This window comes from Palaemon carinicauda, chromosome 7, assembly GCF_036898095.1.
Source record: "Palaemon carinicauda isolate YSFRI2023 chromosome 7, ASM3689809v2, whole genome shotgun sequence".
Lineage (NCBI taxonomy): Eukaryota > Metazoa > Arthropoda > Malacostraca > Decapoda > Palaemonidae > Palaemon > Palaemon carinicauda.
Window position 1 is genome coordinate 5,075,625 of NC_090731.1, and position 12,500 is coordinate 5,088,124.

The window sequence follows — 12,500 nt, forward strand, 5'->3', positions numbered from 1 at the left end:
GCTAGGAATAAGTTTCCTTCATATAGACCACGTTGGAATACGTTGAGAGAGAGATTTTGAGCGTGAAATCTACAATTTTGATTGATCAAAGTCTAGCATTGGAAGATAGATTCTCTTCGGGAAAACCTAAACGTACGAATAATTCAATTCCAAAAGTTATCAATGATATTAATAATGTTAATTAATAATAATAAAAAAGTTTGCTATACAGAATGCGATTTTAAAACGGCCTCCCTCCACACCCTGATGCTTATATGTATATATATATATATATATATATATATATATATATATATATATATATATATATATATATATATACTGTATATATATAGATAGATAGATAGATAGATATATAGATAATTTATTGACCGCAGCTACAAAGTTTTACCATATATAGATAACGTACTGTATAACAAAATGGCCACATTATATGTTTACAATTATTCTTTATCAAACAACTATAGTCCATACAATAAAAATATAATTAAAGAACACAGAAAAAATATGCAAATATGAAAACAAAAGATGAATCGGCCTATGACATTAACTGTGCACCATCAAAATCTCATGGATTAATTTACATGTCTTATCAAGAGTTAAAGTTTCATCAAAAAGTTCCTCCACTATGTTATTATAATGGGATCTAAATGGCTCTGTTAAAGGATACACCTCAACTAACATCCCCCTCTCTCAGCAGCCATTGCCTGGCCATATTGACTAAAGTATGATTTGCCATCAAACATCGTTCTGCTCTTTAGCTAACGACTTTTATGGCGTCTATTACTGAGCCTCGGGAAGCCTAAGTACAGATACAATATCAGCTGCATTTGGAATAAAGGAAAAAATGGGAACGGAAAAATAGTCACTCATATATGTTGGTAGATGTCCGGGTGTTTGAGAGAGATTTCTATTTCACTCCTTTCTGGACGACAGGTGTCTTATAAAGCGAAACCAGTCATATATCCCATAGTTGAATACTTGAACGGTTTCGGGCTCCCAGACACCTGTCGTCCAGAAAGGGGTGACATAGAAATCTCCCTCAAACACCCTGAGATCCATCAACTTATATGAGTGACTGAACACTTGGATAGTATTAATAATCTATCTTTGATACTCTGTGCGTGTTTGTGATATCTTTCGCATTAACTTAAGTGAATTTCACATATTCAAATATTGAGCCATAAAGTTATTTTGATAGCCAAGTGAATAAATTTCGAGAATTATGTGCTTATGATAAGTGCTTCTTGATGGGCCAAGGTTCGAAACAAATCCTGATAGACTAACCATGTGTGTTATTGGTGATTTATATCCTTCCAGGTGGAGTGAACAGAAGATTATTGAGCAGCAAAACAGATTTATTGCCATATTTTCACTGAGTATATCTTGATAATCAACAATTTTTGCAGTGAAAGCAAAAAGATTCAGATTGGGAATTCTAAAGGATGATTTGTAGTGAAGATGTTTTATTTTTTTATTATAAAAGTCTCATGGCAAATCCTGTCGATTTTTTATATAATGCCAGAAATCACGATGTGAATAGAGCCAGTTCAGATTTAAAGAAGTGTCATTTCTAGACATTTTAAAATCCTAGATCTTATAAAAATCCTAAATGCTTTTGTTTTATTTTGCCGATTTACAGAAAGATTTAACAAAGCTCAAACCGGATTATTATTATTATTATTATTATTATTACTATTATTATTATTATTATTATTATTAGCTAAGCTACAACCCTAGTTGGTAAAGCAAGATGCTATAAGCCCGGAGGCTCCAACAGGGAAAATAGCCCAGTGAGGAAAGGAAAAAAGGAAAATAGAATATTTTAAGAAAAGTAACAATATTAGAATAAATATCTCCTATATAAACTATAAAAACTTTAACAAAACAAGAGGAAGAGAAATGAGTGAAGTGTGTGCTCGAATGTACCCTCAAGCAAGAGAACTCTAGCACAAGACAATGCAAGACCATGGTACAGAGGCTATGGCACTACCCAAGACTAGAAAACAATGGTTTCATTTTGGAGTGTCCTTTTCCTCGAAGAGCTGCTTACCATAGCTAAAGAGTATCTTCTACCCTTACCAAGAGGGAAGTGGCCACTGAACAATTAGTGCAGTACCCTTGGGTAAAGAAGAATTGTTTGGTAATCTCATTGTTGTCAGGTGTATGAGGACAGAGGAGAATATGTAAAGAATAGGCCAGACTATTCGGTGTCTGTGTAGGCAAAAGGAAAGAACCGTAACCAGAGAGTGGGATCCAATGTATTACTATCTGGCTAGTCAAGGGACCCTATAACCCTCTAGCGGTAGCATTTCAACGAGTGGCTGGTGCCCTGACCAACCTACTATGGAAGGTAATTAAGCTGACTAACCAAACACGGGATCGAAAATCCACTCGACTTCAGCATTTACAGAAACTTCCACTTTTCTAACAGCTATATATTAGATCTCGAGGGTTCAGTGTCTCTCCATGTACACGGGAATATCTTTTCCAAGCACTTAGATATGAATGATCTTCAAACAGCTCAGTTGATTGTAATAACTTGAAACACGTACAATCGAGTTTTCTATAGGGAAAGGAGTTCCCAAGGGTTATGTCATGGTCTTGTACCAATTGCGTGGAAGAATAAACTGTCGGATTTTTCCTAAAACTCGCTTGACTTCAATCCCTAAACTTTTTCTTTTCAATTCTATTACTTTAAATGTTAAACGCAACGTATATAAAACAAATAAACTAACATTTATTTACATATTCTTTATGTGGGCAGATCAGGGTATTATTATTATTATTATTATTATTATTATTATTAGTTGCTAAGCTACAACCCTAGTTGGAAAAGCAGGATGCTATAAGCCCAGGGGTTTCAACAGGGAAAATAGCCCAATGAGAAAAAGAAACGAAGAAATATAGAATATTTTAAGAACAGTAACAGCATTAAAACAAATATCATTACAGAAAAGATAGAAATGCTCTCACGTCCGCATAACTATTCACGTTCTATACTTTATAGCATGCTTCTGATAGCTTAATATATTTCCTGTATAAGATCGACACATATACAGGGTTGTGGTGGCCTACGTGGTAACGTCCCTGACTTGTAATCGCCAGACTGGGGTTCGATTCCCACTCAAACTCGTCAGTTTCTTTGGTTGCTATAAGCTCACCATCCTTGTGAGCTAAGGAGGAGCCTATAGGTCTATCTGCTGACTCATCAGCAGCCATAGCCTGGCCCTCCTTGATCCTAGCTTGAGTGGAGAGGGGGCTTGGGCGCTGATCATATCTATATATGGTCAGTCTCTAGGGCATTGTCTTGCTTGATAGGGCAATGTCTCTGTCCCTTGCCTCTACCATTCCCGAACAGCTTTTAAACCTTAAGGCCCCGAGCACACTAGCCACTCTGTGGCACCACAAGTGGCCGCGCAAAGTGACGGGCCAGAGCACACTAGCCACTTTTTAGAGACACAAGTTGCGACCACATGTGGTTATGTTTTGAATACCCGGCCACATGTGGTCGCCACACCGATATCACTACATCTGATTAGCAGCCACATGTGGTCGCCAGAGGTCGCTAGTGTGCTCTCAGCCAGCCACAAAATGCCGCCACAAAATGCGCTGTTTGTGGCGGGGACGAGTGACAGCTTGCCACAGTCGCGAGCCAGACACAAGTGTGATCGGCAAAGCTTGAAAACAATGAGAACCTATTGGAGAAAATATCCCCGCCACAAAACGCAGCCACTTGTGGCTCTACAAAGTCGCCAGTGTGCTTAGGCCCTAAACCTTTAAACACCAAACTACCACCATTACTCAAAAAGAATGAAGCGAACGTGTCCATCATCATCATCATCATCATCTCCTCCTATGCCTATTGACGCAATGGGCCTCTGTTAGATTTCGCCAGTCGTCTCTATCTTGAGTTTTTATTTAATACTTCTCCATTTATCATCTACTTCGCGCTTCATAGCCCATGTAGGCCTGGGTCTTCTAATCACCAGTCGTCTCTATCTTGCATTTTTAATCGAATACTTCTCCATTCATCATCTCCTACTTCGTGCTTCATAGCCTTCAGCCACGTAGTCCTGGGTCTTCCAACTCTTCTTGTGGCCTGATTGGTAACGTCTCTGTCTCGCGTTTGCCAGACGGGGGTTCGAGTCCCGATCAGACTCGTTAGTGCCATTAGTGTCTGCAACCTTACCATACTTGTGAGATAAGGTTAGGGGGTTTGTGGGAGCCTATAGGTCTATCTGCTGAGTCATCAGCAGCCACTGCCTGGCCTCCCTGGTCCTAGGTTGGGGGGAGAGGAGGCTTGGGTGCTGATCATATATATATATATATATATATATATATATATATATATATATATATATGGTCAGTCTCTAGAGCCTTGTCTTGCTGCTTCATCATCATCAGCTCCTCCTACGCTTATTGACGCAAAGGGCCTCGGTTAGATTTCGCCAGTCGTCTCTATCTTGCGTTTTTAATTCAATACTTCTCCATTTATCATCTCCTACTTCGCGCTTCATAGCCCTCAGTCATGCAGTCCTGGGTCTTCCAACTCTTCTAGTCCCTTGTGGAGCCCAGCTGAACCTCTTTATATAGGCAATGGATTTTATCATATCATAGCAATTACTAATTCGTATTACCCCGAAGATGGTTCTCTACATAGCTCATAAATATTACGACTTTAATAAGACAGATTCTTTATATTGACACACTTCGTACGCTTGACGTAGCCTCTTCTATGATTGGCTGTTGAGCAAATAAGGATTTGTCTCTTTTTAAACCTTTTTCTTTTTCTTGGATAATTTGTTTTATGAATATTGACTCTCATATAATCTCTATTCGGTTGAAGCATGTCTCGTAGTATTCATTATTATTATTATTATCATTATTGTTATTGTTATTATTACCATTACTAATACTACTACTATTATTATTATTATTATTATTATTATTATTATTATTATTATTATTATTATTATTATTGTTTTTATTATTATTACTAGCTACACTGTTGATTTAAAAATTTGCTCTTCCAACTAGGATTATAGCTTGGCTTGTAATAATAATAATAATAATAATAATAATAATAATAATAATAATAATAATAATAATAATAATAATAATAATAATAATAATAATAATAATAAAACAAAGTTCGGTGCAGACGTGTAAAGCAAATCGTACAAAGTGATAAGAGGTAAGGAAATATTCCCCTTTCTCATAGAATATGATATAGCAACACCTTTTCAAAGCGTTATAAATCATGACTTGCAATCTAAAGTGAATTTTTTTTTTAGCGAGGCAGATTTGCACCGACTCGCATCAGTGCCCTTTTAGCTTGGAAAAGTTTCCTGATCGCTGATTGGTTGGACAACATAATTCTAACCAATCAGCGATCAGAAAACTTTTCCGAGCTAAAAGGGCACCGCTGCGAGTCCGGTGCAAATGTCTCATTAAAACAAATTGTCTATAGTTGTCTGTTCGCAATTATAACACATTTATGAGAGTGCAGAATATAGCAATATGTGCTATAGTCAATTTTTTTTTTTAGCGGGGCAGATTTGCACCGACTCGCAAGGGTGCCCTTCTAGCTCGGAAAAGTTTCCTGATAGCTGATTGGTTGGAAGTATTTTTGTTCGAATACTTCCGACCAATCAGCGATCAGGAAACTTTTCCAAAGCTAAAAGGGCACCCCTGCTAGTCAGTGCAAATCTGCCTCGCTAAAAAAAATGACTATAGATAACTCCGCTTTGGCATCCACCAAAAAATGACACAGTTGGGTTGAACATTTTGTAATATTTCACAGCAACAAGTCTCGTCCATAATATACTTTCAGTATCACTATCATAGACTATTTCTGATCATCTTCCTTATGTAATAAAGAGCAAATGTCTGGTTATGTATTTATGTATGTATGTATGTATGTATGTATGTATACACATATATATTATATATATGTATATATAATACATATACTGTATATATATATATATATATATATATATATATATATATATATATATATATATATATATATATATACACAGGGTGTTCCAATAGTAGATGGACAGTTTGCGGAATAGGTTGATGTATCTGTTATATTTGCTTTTGTATTTTTGTTCACAATAAAATTCAATTGGCAATGCAATAATTGTGTTAGGAAATATAATTTTATATATGTGTAATCTCAAAATAAATGAAAATCATTTACTGTCCACCCTGTACATACAGTATTTATTTCCGGTTACGCTCGAAGGTATTGCCAGACGTATAACTAAGTACTCGGATTCTCCCCGTCCCTCGGATAGGGGGGAAGAGGGAGTAATCATACCCTGTTGAGAGGAAGGTGCGTATTGCGTGTGTGCATATCTATCTAAATATATAGTAGTCATTTTTGACAGGTTGCATACACTGACAATTTCTGATCATGTATTAATGTTTATCGTTTATCATAATCTACAGCAAACAACAAATTATTATTATTATTATTATTATTATTATTATTGTTGTTGTTGTTGTTGTTGTTGTTGTTATTATTATTATTACTCGCTAAGCTACAACCCTAGTTGGAAAAGCAGGATGCTATAAGCCCAGGAGCTCCAACAGGGAAAATAGCCCAGCGAGGATAGGAAACAGGGAAAAATAAATTATTTTAAGAAAAGCAACATTAAGATCAATATTCCTTATACAAACTATATAAACTTTAACAAAAGATCCATCGACAAATCTCACAACATATAATCACTAAAATAACCGACTTCAGTAAACAAAAGAGTTTAGAAAAAATAAAAGAAAAAATGGTTTAATTCTCGTCCGACAGAGGGCAGTCAGCTCTCAACCAGAATGCACGTTCAAAGTCGTTTACTGAGATTGATTGTCTAATTTCAGCGACCCTTCAACTAGGGTTGCCAGGTTTTCTAAAGATAGAAAAGGCCAACTTCTAGTCAACTACAGTTTTAAAAGGCCAACCTATTGGTGGAAAAGGCCAAAAGTATGGGATTTAAGGCCAACCTTTTTTTTCATGATGTTGCTCAAAGGCCAGCCTATTTCAAAAGGGCCAAATTTGAGGCTTTTGGCTTCAAAAAGGCCAACCTGGCAACGCTGCGCTTCAACAGATCATGCGGGACCCGTATAACCCTTGCCGCTACTCCTCTTCACACCGTCGTGATGAAAAGATATAAAAGGATAAAGGACAGTTTACAGTCACTACTAAAACGAAAAACAATTGTTTAATTAACTGGTGGTATTTATACATTCTTACAACTGTCTTGGGTTAGAGTTCCCTTGCTTGAGGGTACAATAGGGCACAAAATTCTATTTTATTTCTCTTCCTCTTGTTTTGTTAAAAAAAATTATAGTTTATAAAGGAGATATTTATTCTAATGTTGCTCTTCTTAAAATATTTTATTTTTCCTTGTTTCCTTTCCTCACTGAGCTATTTTCCGTGTTGGAGCCCCTGGGCTTAGAGCATCTTGCTTTTTCAACTAGGGTTGAAGCTTGGTAAATAATAATAATAATAATAATAATAATAATGATAATATGGGGAGCCTTTGTAGCTGGTTTGAACAGATTTGCTACAAGTTTGAACTTTTGATGTTCTACCGATTCAACTACCATATTAGGAAGATCATTCCACAGCCTGGTCACAGCTGGGATAAAACTTCTAGAACACTGTGACTTCCTAGATATGATGTTAGCCAAAGTGCAAAAAAAAATAACTACAAAGATACATAAAGAAGTTGGAAGCGAGGGGATAATTGTAATATAAAGACAAAACGAAGTTGGAATTAAATGGATACCGGCTCTTCTAGGCTGAAATCACTGCCAGATCTTTGATTAGACTCTATAATGTTTACAACCCTTCCAGAAGGCTAAAACCATTGCTCGTAGCTTCGCCAAACTACAACCCTAGTTGGAAAAGCAAGATGCTATAACCCCAAGGGCTCCAACAGGGAAAAATAGCCCGGTGAGGAAAGAAAATAAGGAAATAAATAAGAGAATAAATTAACAATATATCATTCTAAAAACAGTAACAACGTCAAAACAGATATGTCCTATATAAACTATTAACAACGTCAAAAACAGATATGTCATGTATAAAAAATAAAAAGACTCATATCAGCCTGGTCAACATAAAAACATTTGCTCCAACTTTGAACTTTTGAAGTTCTACTGATTCAACTACCCAATTAGGAAGATCATTCCACAACTTGATAACAGCTGGAATAAAATATTAGTCGTAATGATACATCCACACACTTAATGATTTACATTAAATAAACGGTAAATGTCTAGCAACATTTATTCCAGGATTTTTACCGTTTTAAAACCGAAGATATTGACATAAAGGAATGATATTACGGTCACCAACCCGTAAAAGATAATAACAAAATAAGGTAAAATTACGGTCGCCCGTATTTTACTGAAATACGGCTAACAGTAGATTTTTTACGGAGAATTTCCGATTATAATTACGGTTTTTTTTTAAACAGTGTACATACGGAAATATGTGAAGTAGACTTGCAAGGTTATCATTTCAATCAACATCGTATATCCCGTGAAATATTAATAATAAAACGGACATGAAACATTCGAACTATTTATTCTTTAGGAAACTTCGTCCTATCAGTCACAGCTGTGTACGTTTCACAACATTATTTCTACAGTTTTATATATTTATTCAAATAAATGAAAAAAAAAGTCCTTTACAAATCTCTCTCTCTCTCTCTCTCTCTCTCTCTCTCTCTCTCTCTCTCTCTCTCTCTCTCAAGAGTAAAAAAGCAAAACACTTACCAACATATGTAGCCTTCACGAAGCGGATCACTGAATTCCGGGAACACCCAAGGCAGTAACGAGTTCCAAAATCTGGAAACAAAAAGAAGAAAATGGTCATAGAATGAATTACAGCATAAACAGTGGTAATTTCAACATTTAATAAAAGATTTGATTGAATGTAACAAGAAATGATTATATATCTCTAAAAATATTAGAATACATTGTAAGATAAATTTTGCGCAATAGAAAGGTTGTCAAATAAACAAATGGTTATTGAAACATTGAAATATTTCCTTAAAGAATAAAAAAAAAACGAATAGAAATGACTGTAAGATGAGATAGATGCTTGAAAATTGTTTACTAAAATCGATTTGGATAAAGTCTAAAAGAAATCTGGAGATTTGTCATTCCAATCTTCTTAAATCAGAAATAAACAATCTATTTCCGGTGGCTACGGTTAAAAGAATGATAAACTACTATATAAAATTAGTTCCACAATTATAGAGGATTTATATTTCAATAAATTATCTCTTGGGAAATTATTGCGGTGGCCGTTGTGGTAACGTTCCTGACTAGTGAACGCCCGACTGGGTTCAAGTCCCGCTCAAACTCGTTAGTTCCTTTGGTCACTGCAATCTCACCATTCTTGTGAGCTAAGGATGCGAGGGGGGGGGGGCGATTTGGGGGAGCCTATAGATCTATCTGCAGAGTCATAAGCAGCCATGGCCTGGCCCTCCCTGTACCAGCTTGGATGGAGAGGAGGCTTGGGCGCTGATCATATGATATATATGGTCAGTCTCTAGGGCATTGTCCTGCTTGATAGGGCAATGTCACTGTCCCTTGCCTCTGCCATTCATGAGCGACCTTTAAACCTTTAAACCATATAACATATAACCTGTCTATTTTAAAGAGGCAACTTATACTCATTCTTACTTTCCTATTCTTAACCTACAAAGAATGTAATGTAACATATTGTTTCCTTCGAGGTAACTTCATTAGACTTTTCAATAAAAAAAAAAAAAATCACTTCTTTAATGTATTTAAACTAAAATGGCGATCACGCAAAAGTTTCCCCCCAAGGTAACCCCATCAGACTTTTCAATAAAATGTAAAAAAAAAAAAAAAAAAAAAAAAAAAAAAAAAAAAAAAAAAACCACTTCTTTAATGAATTAAAACGAATTAAAATGGCGATCACGCAAAATTGTTTCTCCCGAAGTAACTTTATTAGACTTTTCAATAAAATACTTGGAAAATTAAAAGAAAAATTATTCTCTAATGTATTTGAATTAAAATGGCGATCACGCAAAATTGTTTCTCTTGAAGTAACTTTATTAGAATTTTCAATAAAATACTCGAAATATTTAAAAAAAAAAAACACTTCTCTAATGCATTTAAATTAAAATGCTGATCACGTGAAATTGTTTTCCCCGAGGTAATTTCATTAGAATTTTCAATAAAATACTCGGAGACTTTTCAATAAAAACGGAAAAAAAACTTCTCTAATGTATTTAAATTAAAAAAAGCTATCACGCAAAAAAAGTTTCCCCCGAGGTAAACTCCATTCGACTTTTAGATAAAATAATTGAAAAAAAAAAAACACTTCTTTATTGTATTTAGATTAAAATGGCGATTACGCAAGAGTTTCCACCGAGGTAACTTCATTAGACTTTTCAATAAAATACTTGGACAATTAAAAAAAAAATATTCTCTAATGTATTTAAATCAAAATGGTGATCACGCGAAATTGTTTCCACCGAGGTATCTTCATTAGACATTTCAATAAAATACTTGAAATATTAAAAAAAAAAACTTCTCTAATCTATGTAAATTAAAATGACGGATGAGTTTAATGAAAGATGTCTGAACTCAGCCATAATTCCGAAGCGAAATTGCATATCAAGTATGAAACGGGTTAAGTTTCTTTCTCTGTCTGAAGAGTCTCTCCAGTTGTTATTAGCTGGAAGTTATGAAAAAAGGACTATTCTTGAAGCATTATTGGTGTTTTATGATCTCAATTCTAACCTTAATAACGAGGTATTATTGGTATTTCAAGTCTTTAAAAAAGCGGGAGTTGTTTCGATTCATTACACTAAATGACTTAACTCGAGGTCATCATGAATTTATATTTCCTATCTAAATGTGTTATAATATAGGATCCCTTTCTGCATTTAAATACTAAACCATTCAATGATCTTATAATTGCAGAAGAGACTCTTCTAGGAGAAGGCCACTCCAAAATCAAACCATTGTTCTCTAATCTTGGGTAGTGCCATAGCTCTGTATCAGGGTCTTCCACTGTCTTTGGTTAGAGATCTCTTCCTTGAGATTATACTCGGGCACACTATTCCATCTTGCTTCTCTTCCTCTTGTTATTTTTAAGTTAAAGTTTATATATGAAAGATTTTAATGTTGTTATTGTTCTTAAACTGCTCTTGTAGTTTTTCCTTATTTCCTTTCCTAACTGGGGTATTTTCCCTATCGGAGTCCTTGGCCTTATAGCATCCTGCTTTTCCAATTAGGGTTGTAGCTTAGCTAGTAATAATAATAATAATAATAATAAGCTACAACCCTAGCTGGAAAAGCAAGATGCTGTAAGCCCAGGGGCTCCTACAGGGAAAATAGCCCAGCGAGGAAAAGAAATAAGGAAATACATAAACTACAAGAGAAGTAATTAACAAATAAAATATATTAAGAACAGTAACAGGATTAAAATAAATATTTCCTTTATGAATTATTAAAACTTTAACATAACAAATTAGATGAGAAATAAGATAGAATAGCGAGTCCGAGTGTACCCTCAAACAAGAGATCTCTACCCCAAGACAGTGGAAGACCATGGTACAGAGGCTATGCCACTACACAAGACTAGAGAATAATGGATTGATTTAATTGCATAGAAATTGCACCAATTACATTTTTTTATAAATTGTGCTATCATCAAACATTGGGCTTCAAGTTCCTATCAAAGACGAGAGCCTTTACTAGTTTTCTGCAATAGCCAGTGATCATTTCTAGCGTGACTTTCAGACTCTCGTCTCCTTATACTAGTTTCAGGACTTTGAGCTTCAAGGTTCGACGAGAAATTTAGAGGGTGAACAGCAAGATGGTAAAAACGAAGTAGGAACGGAGATGAAGTAGAATTTTTTTTTTTTTTTTTTTTTTTTTTTTTTTTTACGAATGTAGATAAGCCCCGAAGCGAAACTAATAATACGCTGAGTAATACCTTCAGTGTACGGCTGCACGCGAGGTGCATTGACGGCACTGACGGCACTATACGCCTATGGGCGGAGATATGGTAAGAGGTTTAAAAAAAAGCGAATGCAGATAAGCGCGAAACGAAACTGAAAAGACCCCAAAGTTCAGTGGTAACGTGTTCGCCTAGCATTCGCATGGCGGCAAATCGATCCAAGCCCGAGATCGTGAGTTTAAGCAGTTTACTGGGGAGGCCACTGCTCTGGTTGGGCACCACGGGGCTTGTCTGGCTGACACTCTGGTGAGCATCTATTCTGATGAAACTGGAAATGAAACCAGACACCTTTAACCTTTCATGTATGCGTCAGGTGTACGGGCTCCCTGTCCTTAGAAAAAGTTAAAATTATGTAATTGAAATAAAAAAAAATACAGGCATAATATACCACCCTGAATTAATACAGAAAAGTGTAAGGGACCCCTGTGCTTTGAAAAACAGTTAAAATTATGTAATTGAAATAAGAAAAAACAGGCAT

The 12,500-nt window shown here is 35.4% G+C and overlaps 1 protein-coding gene across 1 annotated transcript in view; it reads right to left on the reverse strand.

Annotated features, from left to right (window-relative positions):
* The window catches only part of LOC137643820 (protein rolling stone-like), a 149,279-nt gene that overhangs the window by 122,902 nt on the left and 13,877 nt on the right, over positions 1–12,500 (reverse strand). Inside the window, 1 exon segment of the mRNA XM_068376516.1 lies at positions 8,794–8,865. The gene's annotated coding sequence lies outside the window, so the exon portion shown is untranslated.